Source organism: Taudactylus pleione, unplaced genomic scaffold (genome assembly GCF_031769625.1).
Source record: "Taudactylus pleione unplaced genomic scaffold, aTauple2 ptg000041l, whole genome shotgun sequence".
NCBI classification, from domain to species: domain Eukaryota; kingdom Metazoa; phylum Chordata; class Amphibia; order Anura; family Myobatrachidae; genus Taudactylus; species Taudactylus pleione.
In genome coordinates, this window is record NW_028284443.1 from 36,159,634 (window position 1) to 36,172,481 (window position 12,848).

At 40.2% G+C, this 12,848-nt stretch overlaps 1 protein-coding gene and 1 pseudogene across 1 annotated transcript in view; one reads left to right on the plus strand and one right to left on the minus strand.

Moving 5' to 3' along the window:
* Positions 1 to 12,848, minus strand: part of PCCA (propionyl-CoA carboxylase subunit alpha) — a 578,198-nt gene that overhangs the window by 156,541 nt on the left and 408,809 nt on the right. The gene's annotated exons all lie outside the window — the stretch shown is intronic.
* LOC148538092 (5S ribosomal RNA) lies at positions 3,349 to 3,466 on the plus strand (annotated as a pseudogene).

Genomic DNA, 12,848 nt, shown 5'->3' on the forward strand with positions numbered 1-12,848 from the left:
GCCCAATTATTAAGGACTATTTTCCTGGGATATCTTCCCACTATCATTATATATGATTACATTACTGTCCATTTGAGAAAGACAATATATAAAGGTCTTTTTTCTTTATGCTCTTTATGTTTTTTTTTTTCTTATGTGTTTCCTATATGTTTACGTTAATCATTTTTTAATGCATATCTAATAAATAACAATTTTTAAATTCAAACTACATAAGAGTGCCCCCAAAAAGAGTTTTTTTTCTTTTTTGTTTTGATCACTTGACAAAACCCACCCTTATAATCCACTAATATAAGCCCTGGGGAGCACCACCAACAATCAAATATACAACCTGGCATTGTTCCACTAAAAATAATTAAGTTATGTTGGTTAACAATATATTAAATTATCATTATTGATCGTATGGTAAATAAGAAGTTTGGTGCAGGTATTCTCTTTGTTCTTTATAATAAAACAGACTTTATCAAGGAGTGGGATAATGTCGTACACAAATGCTCTTTGGACCTCGTGCAGCTAATAATAAAAGAGAAAAGGATATCTTGCACAATCTAGAAAAAGGAAATAATGAGAAGGAGCAACAAATGGAGGAACATAAGACAAAAGATAGCTTCAAGGAGAATGAAATGGTTTTTAACGAAGAAATTAGAAAGGACAGAAGAATTGGTCATCAAAGGCAAAGAGAAGAAATTTATTACGGATAAGCAGGTAAAAAAATCAAAGTATGGACGAGATTTCAAACTTCCAGTAACATATTTCACCCCACTCCTTCAAGGAGAAATCTGAATTGGAAACAAGTTCCAAGGAGAAGATATAACAACTTTAGGGATGAACAATCACCAAGATCTAGAACCACCTACACAAGGAACAGATTTACAGTTCTACAAAGACTAGATTAAAATGGTGACACAGATCAGCACCTTTTTTTATCCCCAGGCCCAGACATACCAAAAGATCTAAGGAAACAATCCCTCAGGGAAACAGCCACAATAGCATCACCCCTGAAAATAAGACAAAGAGTAGAAGAGGAAAATGGGGCAGTGGTAGGAAGAAACCTCAAGAGAAGATATCTCCAACAGATCTAAAAAAACAAGGAATCTTTAACCTATCAAGTCACGTACTAATGGAACCAGAAATCAGTTTATTAAGCAAGGGACTTAATTATGCACCTACATCCAGTATGAAAACAAATTTGATGTCTACATAGATTTGAATAAGTCTGTGAGAAATTTGACACTTAAAAAGCATTTTATAAGAAAGGAGTCGGCACCAATTAAGAACTATAGAGATACAACTTCTAAACCAGGATTAAAATGCAGGTCTACATATTATCCCTTAGAATCCAAAGGCAGCCATATAGAGGTCTTTTACGAGAAAGTGAAAAAGGACCTGTGCGAAGCAGAGGGGGAGAAATTGAAAAAACAAAACCTAAAGAATAATGAGAAACATGCTTTGAAGGAATTACCAAGGAATAAAGAAGTCATTTTAAAACAAGCCGACAAAGGGGGGGGGTTGGTCATTATGGATCGTGAAGCATACCTCAAAGAAGCAGAAAGATTATTAGGCGATACAGATTCATACAGACCACTAAAGGGAGACCCTGTAGAAGAATATTTGGATGAAGTGATGTCTATATTACTATATGGTCTCCGCAAGGGAATTATAAGCAAAGACGAATACCAATATTTAATGCAGACCTATCCCATTACCCCCATATTTTACGACCTGCCTAAAATTCATAAATCCATGACATCACCACCTGGATGCCCAATAGTGGCAGGCATAGACTCGCTCACCTCTCTGAGTATGTGGATGTGTTCCTACAGAAATACGTTACTACACTGGATTCATATCCAAAGGACACCACCAATGTTCTACAATGTCTCAAAGGGATCAAATGGCAACAATCATATTCCTGGGTCACGATTTATGTACAGGCTCGATATACCTGCATTGAGCACAATAAGGGAATTAATGCATGCAGAGAAGTTTTAGAAGATGATGACTCCATCAGTCCCCCTCACCGAGAGTTTTTATGTGATTTGATGTTTTTTATTCTTACTCATAATTAATTTACATATTTGGATGTCTTATCAACAAATCTGTGGCATGGCTATGGGCACAATTTTGCTCCTAGTTATGCAAATATATTTATGGGATGCTGGGAGAAAAATCATATCTACAAGAACAACCCATACTTTAAGAATATTGTACTTTACAAAATATATATTGATGACATCCTCATTATCTGGGACTTTTTTTTATCAGTTTTTAACTCACATTGCAGACAACAGTTTTAATTTAAAGTTAACATCCAATTTTAGTACCACCTCGGTAGAATTCTTAAACTTGGTTTTAAAAAATGAAAATGGGGAGATCATTACAAGTAATTTTATTAAAGAAGTGGACACTAACAGTTACTTACATTTAAAAGTGGTCACCTGAGAAAATGGAAGAGTAATATCTCCTACTCCCAGTTTCATAGAATCAAGCATAATTGCATGAAAGAACAGGACTGTGAAGAACAAATCAGAGTTTGGACTGAGAGATTCATGAATAAAGCTTACCCAATGAATATACTTTCACAGGCGGCAGAGAAAACTAAAGGCCTAGTAAGGGATGAAGTACAAAACTAAAGATTCAGAGAGGAAAAAATTTGTCCCTGTGGTGACCACCTACAATGGGCATGAGAATAAAATAAGGAGTTTTTACAGAAACATTGGCACATACTCCTTATGGACCCAATTCTGAAAGAGGTACTTCCCCCGAGGCCTGATATCCTATACAAGAAAGCCAGGAACTTGAAAGATATATTAGCACAGAGTATGATCAAAGATGGGAAACCCAAAGCCAATGAAGTTCTTCCAAGGTGTCTAGGCTGCTATAAATGTGGACACTGCAATGTGTGCAAGTATATTCCTCCACATAGAAAAATATTCTTCAACTTTGACAATACTAAGGAATACAAAATCAAATACTACATGAATTGCAATACTACATCTACTATCTACCTTCTGGAGTGCAAGTGCAGCTTGAAATATGTCGGTAAGACTAAAAGAACATTGAAATTGAAGATTCAAGAGCATGACCACAACATTAAGGACAAAATTGATGGGCATGCAGTATCTAAACATTTTTCTATTCAACATGACTCCAATCCTGAGGATCTTACTTTCAAAGCAATAGAAATGTAACATTAGGAGAAAGAGGGGGAGATCTAGGGAACAAACTTTCAAGAAAAGAAAGGTTTTGGATCTTTGAATTGAATACCATGGCCCCACAAGATTCAACGAGAGTTATGAAATTGCCCCGTTCTTGTAGGGGACGAGTTAGTAATTGTATATGTAAGAAGTGACCTACAACCACACCAGTGTGTATATGCCTAAACTCGTTCGATCTTGGAAGTTAAGCATATGTGGCCTGGCCAGTACTGGGATGGGAGACCTGCTGGGAATACAAGGTGTTGTAGAGTCCATACACTAATACATTAGGGTGCTCAGTATCCACTCGGTCCTCGAAAGAACAAAACTCTCTACCTATGCCTAACAGATGATCGATGGCCTTGTAGAAAATCTCCCTCTGCTATATATACTTCTTTACATATTTTGTCATCATATATTTTCTCCATTTTTTGCCTTTATATCTTTTTCCAGCTACTTCATTCAAACATTAATCCTAGATATTTTTATTATATTGTTTTATCTTTCTGCATATGGTGGTTAGTAGGGAAACCCTATGTGGGTTGTTAATATTTTTTTATATTTATATCTATATTTTTTTTATTATTATTATTAATATCAATAATAAATGTATTTGTAGACATTCCATTCTTGAAATGAAGTCCCCCCCCCATTTACTTCATCTGGTTGATTTAATTTCATCTGGTTGATCTTGTATAAATCTCTTTTAGGGAATCTACCTATTATATTATTATATTAATACATCTAGACTTACTCAATGTCCCATTAAATTGCCTTTTTTCATCCCTTAATGTTTTTATACTTGTATATATACACAACCAAATTTTTTTTCTATATTGCTATATATGTATGTTCAATTTTCTCTTTTCGGGTAAATTCCCCTAATAATGCTAATATGGGCAAAGTTAACCTAATCTAAAATGGCGCCTTTAACTTCGTCACCACAAAAATCATTAAATTGTCATTGACTTTTGCAGACAGATGGGTGTGCCGTGCAAAGAATGTGAGTGCTTCCGGAAAAAGGGACGCTTGACCGAGGTGGTACGTGATGACGTCACAGTATGGGCGGATGTTCACCCACCGGCCAGTCACCACGTGGAGACTGGAGAAAAGGGCAGAAGTCATAGGAACTGGGTGGAAGTCGATCCTTATGCTAGACATCCCTGCGGGGTCTCAGAGAAGGGCGGAAGTTACATCGTGAGGGCGGAAGTCGCCTGTCGGATGGGTGGAAATACTGTCTCGATCAGACTAAGAACATTTGATTATTCTGGTTATTTACTGATGTTACTGGATACTGATTTATGTTATAAATTAATAGATCACCTCATAGTAGTGTTTTAGAAGATACTCTTGATACTTTTTACTACGATACCGGAATTGAGGTCATCAATTAACCAAATGATGCCTAATCAGTCCTGATTAAGCCTGGTATAAATATGAGCTTATGTTTGGCAGCTATTATCCCTTGAAAAAATCCCAGTGGATGAAACAAGTTGGGAAAACTGTAATCTTGCCTTTATGAACTATTAAGATAAGCATTTTTAAACCTATTGCTGTTTTTAAGTAAAATATTTCTCCGTGCTTATTCCTCTCCCTAATTTATTTTTCTATTTATATGCTAAATAATATGGCTGTGCAATATTTGTTATACACTACCATACAGCTCCCAACAGCGGCTGTCCGACAGGATGAAAATCCTGATAGAGGCAAGTAAGTATGCTAACCTCCTATGCCCCCACCTAACCTTTTCTTACCGGTCCCTAACCCTCCCAAGGGGGTGCCTGACCCTAACCTCTCCCTGGGGGGTGCCTAACCCTAACCTCCCCCCCAAAACCTAATGCTAACCCCGCTACTTGCCCTAAACCTAACCCTCCCCCAGTGGCTAACAGGATGGGCGCACACTCCTAAATCGTACATTTGATGGTAATCTTTTGAAAACCATACAGTTGGGAAGACTAGGGTCAGCTACTTGCACTTTATTAACATTGTTTTGTTAATAGTATTCCTTCTTCATTGTGCTTTTTAAATCTAAAATTATGAGATGTTTGGCATCATAGAGGACCAATTTTGTCCTATGTATTAATTTTATCCTGTGTGTTTATATTATCTGTCTGTATATTTTGGATTAAATTGAATTTACAATCTCATCAGTTTTTAGTATATATTATTCACTTATAGTATATGTAATATATTATTGCTGCACTTGCACTTTATTCAGTAGAGATGCCTGTCACTAAAATCATTCACCTTATATATATATATATATATATATATATATATATATATATCAGTCAGGTCCATAAATATTGGGACATTGACAGAATTTTCATATTTTGGTCTCTATTCACCACCACAATGGCTTTGATATGAAACAAACAAGATGTGCTTTAACTGCAGACTTTCAGATTTAATTTGAGGGTAATTACATCCAAATCAGGTGAACGGTGTAGGAATTACAACGGTTTCTATATGTGCCTCCCACTTTTTAAGGGGCCAAAAGTAATGGGACTATCAACTCAAAAGCTATTTCATGGACAGGTGTCGGCTATTCCCTCGTTATTTCATTATCAATTAAGCAGGTAAAAGGTCTGGAGTTGATTCTAGGTGTGATATTTGCATTTGGAATCAGTAGCTGTCGACTCTCAATATGAGATCCAAAGAGCTGTCACTATCAGTGAAGCAAGCCATCATTAGGCTGAAAAATCAAAACAAACCCATCAGAGAGATAGCAAAAACATTAGGTGTGGCCAAATCAACTGTTTGGAACATTCTTAAAAAGAAAGAATGCACCGGAGAGCTCAGCAACACCAAAAGACCCGGAAGACCACGGAAAACAACTGTGGTGTATGACAGAAGAATTATTTCCCTGGTGAAGAAAAACCCCTTCACAACAGTTGGCCAATTCAAGAACACTCTCCAGGAGGTAGGTGTATATGTGTCAAAGTCAACAATCAAGAGAAGACTTCTCAAGAGTGAAAATAGAGGGTACACCACAAGATGTAAACCATTGGTGAGCCGCAAAAACAGGAAGACCAGATTACAGTTTGCAAAACAACATCTAAAAAAGCCATTACAGTTCTGGAACAACATCCTATGGACAGATGAGACAAATATCAACTTGTACCAGAGTGATGGGAAGAGAAGAGAAGGAACTGCTCATGATCCAAAACATACCACCTCATCAGTGAAGCATGGTGGTGGTAGTGTCATGGCGTGGGCATGTATGGCTGCCAATGGTACTGGTTCCCTTGTATTTATTGATGATGTGACTGCTGACAAAAGCAGCAGAATGAATTCTGAAGTGTTTCGGGCAATATTATATGCTCATATTCGGTCAAATGCTTCAGAACTCATTGGACGGCGCTTCACAGTGCAGATGGACAATGACCCGAAGCATACTGCAAAAGCAACCAAAGAGTTTTTTAAGGCTAAAAAGTGGAAAGTTATGCAATGGCCAAGTCAATCCCCTGACCTGAATCCGAATGAGCATACATTTCACTTGATGAAGACAAAACTGAAGAAGGGAAAATGCCCCAAGAACAAGCAGGAACTGAAGACATTTGCAGTAGAGGCCTGGCAGAGCATCACCAGGGATGAAACCCAGCGTCTGGTGATGTCTATGCGTTCCAGACTTCAGGCTGTAATCGCCTGCAAAGGATTTGCAACAAAGTATTAAAAAGTGAAAGTTAGATTTAGGATTGTTTAGTTTGTCCCATTACTTTTGGCCCCTTAAAAAGTGGGAGGCACATATAGAAACCGTTGTAATTGCTACACCGTTCACCTGATTTGGATGTAATTACCCTCAAATTAAATCTGAAAGTCTGCAGTTAAAGCACACCTTGTTTGTTTCATTTCAAAGCCATTGTGGTGGTGAATAGAGGCCAAAATATGAAAATTCTGTCAATGTCCCAATATTTATGCACCTGACTGTGTGTGTGTGTGTGTATATATGCGTATATATATATATATATATATATATATATATGTATACATACATACATATATATATTAGGTATGAAATGTCGGCTGTCACAATATCGAGAGCGGCATCCCGATGGTTGGTATCCAGACAGGGGTCGGGTAAGTAACCCTCCCTTCTTGTAGCCTAACCCTCCCCGCTAGTGTCTAAACCTAAGTCTCCCCCCTTTGTGCCTAAACACACATATACACACAGTGGTGACCCACCCCGGCTTCGTACGGGAGCAATTTGGAATTTACAGCGATAGTCTTTTTATAAGAGGTTTTATAAGATTGCCTTGTAGATGAAATTAGTTGTTTTTCCTCCTGACATCAACACAAAAAAATTTAGTTTTGACATGAGACGCAAAAGGGCCACATAAAGTTGTTCATGAGCAAAGTAGCCTCCACTCCAGCCACGTTAAGTGTCTGACCATGTGCTTTATTCATTATTATGCCAAAGCACTCTTACTGATATTTGAACTCACTTGAAATTAAAGAATCGTTTTTCGCATAAATTAAAATAGGAACGATAAAAAAAATTTAAAAACTGAAATTTTGTATCAGTAAACAAGCCTTACATCAATATTTCTGTGGAAACCAGATAATATGTATCAATCTCTACATGGTATAAAATTAAGTCCACCGTTCTATCTTTAACGGTTTAGGCAGTGGAAGCCAAGAAAGTGATCCATTTTTTCATTGACTTGCTTCACTAAAATCGTCACTGCTCGGCTCCCTTTTGTCATACATTACATGTTTGTCAGCACCCAAACCTTCCTCGACAAATGTATACACACATATATATATATATATATATATATATTCTTGATTTGGCCAACTGTTGTGAAGGGGTTTTTCTTCACCAGGGAAATAATTATTTTGTCATCCACCACAGTTGTTTTCTGTGGTCTTCCGGGTCTTTTGGTGTTGCTGAGCTTTTGAGTTGATAGTCCCATTACTTTTGGCCCCTTAAAAAGTGGGAGGCACATATTGAAACTGTTATAATTCCTACACCGTTCACCCGATTTGGATGTAATTACCCTCAAATTAAATCTGAAAGTCTGCAGTTAAAGCACATCTTGTTTGTTTTATTTCAAAACCATTGTGGTGGTGAATAGAGGCCAAAAAAACTGAAAATTCTGTCAATGTCCCAATATTTATGGACCTGACTGTATATATATATATATATATATATATATATAATATATTATTTGTATGTTTGTATCAAGCAAGAAAGTAGTGATCCATTGTTCATTTAAATTTCACGTCTTACTCGCATTGTAGATGCAGTGGGACACCATTCACAGTGTACTACAAATGCCGGGCTGCTACTTTAACCTGCACAAGAATTCGTTTTACACATGTACAATGTCACAAATGTCGCAGATGAAGCACAACGTAACTTGGCATGCGAAAAAGCCCTTCTTACACAGATACAGACCCAGTCGCACACAGATGAAGAAATGTCGCACATCCTGTTGATCGGTGCAAGCTGGAAATGTAGTTTTGTTGCTCCCAGTTGAATTATTTATGCATATAAGATGCACATTTTGAGCAAGAAAGATGGTAGTTGCTGGTGATTTTATAAATATATATATATATGTATATGAAGCGAGATGGTCAACACTCCTCCGTATAACACACTAATGCTTATCTTGATCAATTTTGAGAAGGGATAAATTGTGACGGCTAGAAAAATGGGTAAGAGCATCTTCAAAACAACATGTTTTGTGGGGTGTTTCCGATATGCAGTAGTTAGCATCTACCAAAAGTGGTCCAAGGAAGGACAACCAGTGAACTGGCAAAAGGGGCATGGGCGCCCAAGGCTCATTGATGTGTGTAGGGAGAGAAGGGGAGCCCCTCTGGTCTAATCCCAGAGACAGGCTACAGTAGCACAAAAAAACAACTGATATATTGTCATTGTGCTCCTACCCTAACATGGCTGGCAGTACAGCGGTGCACTAGGTTTCCAATCTGAGCAGTGATTTAATATTCACAGCACCACAGAAAGTCCCGGGATGCTGGCTAATGAATGGTACTACCTTTCTCAGTTCTAAGTCACACTATGGAGAAGTACTGTAGTAGTCTGCAAACAGTCCATTGAGGTTGTTAATAACAAATGCTAAGTCTGCAAGTGGATACCTCATTTGCTCACTCGTGTACAACCTATAAAATATGAAGAACACAGTGACCAGCATGATGACTTGGGATGAAACTGTGGCTAAAATGATGAATTGTGGTGGCAGAAGGTGGGGGGAGGAAGGGGTGCTAAAGCACAGAGTCCTACTCATGATCTATGAGTAAAGCATTCAGTGGTGTCTGGAAAGAGATCATATAATGTTTATAAGCCATGCAGGGCTTAGAGCATACCTGCCTACTTTTGAAAAAGCATTTCAGGGAGATTGTGAAAGCAACACCTATGAGCGCGGCGGTAATGTAAATGTGTACTGCTACATCTGAGAGGTGTGTCATAAAATTGACTTCCATCCAAATGTAAATGGTGTTGGAGTTGAATATATGGAGCACAATGACTGGCACAGTTAATGTTTGACATCTTATCAGGCATGAACAATGCTGCAATGATTTAAAAAAGCAAAATTCCATGGTAATTTCTCTACAATAATATATAGATGACTGTGAAATGACAGGTTAGTCTTTGCTATGATATATACTTTAATGTCAAATGCAGGGGGTCATGGCCAATACAGTGTACGATCTTTTAGTAATCGTTGGCAAGTGATTTGTTACTCATTAGATGTTCTCCTTTGGTTGCATAACCACACCTCTCAATTTTTTGTAGTGTAGTACAAACACTATTGGTTTACTTCATTAGTCACTGTTTGGTGCTCTATAGATTTCTACTTGCCACAAAAACTTCCTGCGCAGACATTAATATTATTAGAAGAAAATTTGATGACCACTTCGACAAAGTTTCATTATTGTCAAGTTTATATATAATATAGAGAAAACAAAGTCATAGTAACTTATGAAATGATGGCTTATGACAAATCAGAAGTCATCCGCAGAGTTGTCAGGTCAGACACTCCTATTTGAGTTGTTGGGTTTCATGATAGGCCATCACATTAGACTAGCGGTCGCCAACCCGTGGCTCGTGGCTGCAATCGGAGCAGCTCACCTTACGGCGATGGCAGCAGCACGGTGGTAGCTCGCCTTACAGCATTAAGCTTGCGGCGCGCAAGCCATGCATAGGATATCATACGTGGCACGGCGGCAGTGCATGACAGACACTGCCAGCAGGCTCGCTGCTGACAGCGTTAACAGGAGTACGGACAGTGTTCTTTAGAACAGCGCTGACCGGCTACTTGTTTGGTGGGAGTGTGGGACCAGGCCATCCACTGTCCCACCTGCAGCCATAATACATCCAACAGCACCCTGTCCCCCCTGACAGCTTTCAACAGGCATCAGATTGGACACTTTGAAAAGGGGGTATGGGTCCATAACATTAATGGAGATAAAGTCCCGGCTAATCAGCTCCCAACTGCCATGTCACAGGCTGTGTTTGAAAAATCTCAGTTAAGAGCTGATTGGCTGGTACTTTATCTCCGTACACTTTATCTCCATCCAAAGCTTAGTAGCTTTATCACTGTATTAATAAATACATTGTTATTCTTCTATGACAAATTTGGTTATTAGACAGATGTTAGATTTCCAAAATAAAACGTGGCTCTTCAAGATGTCTCATTTTTCTCGATTAGCTCCCACCCCAATTAAGGTTGGAGACCACTGCATTAGACAGAAGCAGTGGCCTGGATACCACCTGAATTTGTTTTTCCTGCTTCAGATGAACAATAACAGGCGGTGATGTAGGTGTAAGTGCCTGGGTGGAAAAACCCATTGCACAGTGTGTCTGTAGTTAGAGAGAGTCTGGTATGTGAATACAAAATAAGACATCAGCTGCATGGATATTGCCATTGTGATAAACAGAATACAGATATGTACTACAATTACAAGTCCTTCTTGCTAAAAGCAATAGGTGTTAACAAACATTATTCTTGGTGGCAAAATATTAAGTTCTCTGCAGCACATGGATACATTATCACTCGTCTGAACATTTTATATCCATGCTTCATTGCAAACTAGAAAAGAGAGAAGGTGGCAGGTGCAGTGGCGTCACAAGGGGGGTGCGGTGGGTGCGGGCCGCACCGGGTATCACCCTCCAAGGGGGTGACACCAAAATCCGACTCATCCCCACCCCCCGCTCAGCAGGTCCTGCACTGCAGGGAGACGCCAGGCTGGAGAGGCGCTCTCCCTGCAGCAGCTGCCTGCTGAGACAGTTTTTGCTTCTGCCGGCTGCCGCTGCGCCTGTCACACTGAGACAGCCAGCGGCAGCCTTCTATACAGTAAGTGCGGCTGAGCTCCTCATGCAGTCCCCTCCATGTGGGGCGGGCGTGCAAGCGCTAGAGGACAGGGGGCTGATTACTGATCAGCCTGGCTGAAGCCGCTGGGGTGGATGGATGGCAGCTGAGCTTCTGCTCCTCGCTGCTGTCTGATAGATCGTCACGCTGGGAACAAGCAGGGACAGTCTACAAAACATTTTTCCAGTGTTCAAGTGTATTCAGACACTGTTGATTACACTTGAATACTGACAAGTAGTTTGTACACGGTCCCTGCTTCTTCCCAGCGTGACCCTCTGACCTCTCAGTCAGCGAGGATGAGAAGGAACTGGGAGACAGCAGCAGCCAGCACAGCGTATACAGTAGGTGTAATGGGATGTAAATAATTAAATGAGGGAGGAGGGGGGGCATTACCTGTCATTGTGTGTGTGTGTTTGTTATGTTAGACCTGTGCCTGCAGGGGCTGTGTTGTCCCTGTCCTTTATTTCCTACTCCATACCCCTAACCCCTAACCCTCCCTCCCCAATGCCTAAACCTAACCTCCCCCTCCCCGCACCCTAAACCTCCCCCCTAGTGCCTATCCCAAACCCCCCCAGTGCCTAACCCTCCCCCTCTCCATACCCCTAACCATAACCCCTAACCCTCCCTCCCCAGTGCCTAAACCTAACCTCCTCCTCCCTGCACCCTAACCTCCCCTCCTAGTGCCTAACCCTCCCCTCCTTGTGCCTAACCCTAACCTCCCCCTCCCCGCACCCCCTAACACTCTCTCCTAGCGCCTAACCCTAACCCTCTCACCTCTAGTGCATAACCCTAACCCTCCCCTCCTAGTGTCTAACCCTAACCTCCCCCTCCCCACACCTTAATACTCTGCCCTAGTGCCTATCCCTAATCCTCTCCCCTAGTGCCTAACCCTCTCGTCTAGTGCCTAACCCTTTCACCTCTAGTGCATAACCCTATCCCTCCCCACCTAGTGCCTAACCCTCCCCCCTGGTGCCTAAACCTAACCTCCCCTCCCTAAACCTAATGCCAGGTACACACTAGAAGATATGTACATATCGGGCATATCGGCCAGTGTGTACCCGCTATGTCACTGACGAGGGTTGCTCCCACGTTTCGTCAGCGACATTGCCCATCAGACCTAGGGGGATGATATACTTATTCAATGGGGGAGGGTGTATTTGTTTTTAACTTGGGGAGGTAATACTGTCTATGCTGGGGATGGTGATTAATGTATGTGCGTGGGTATAATTATTGTGTTTCTGTGTGTATAAGGGGTGTATTCATATTATGTGTTATATGTGGGTCAATGATGGTCTCTGCATTATCTGGCATTTACTGT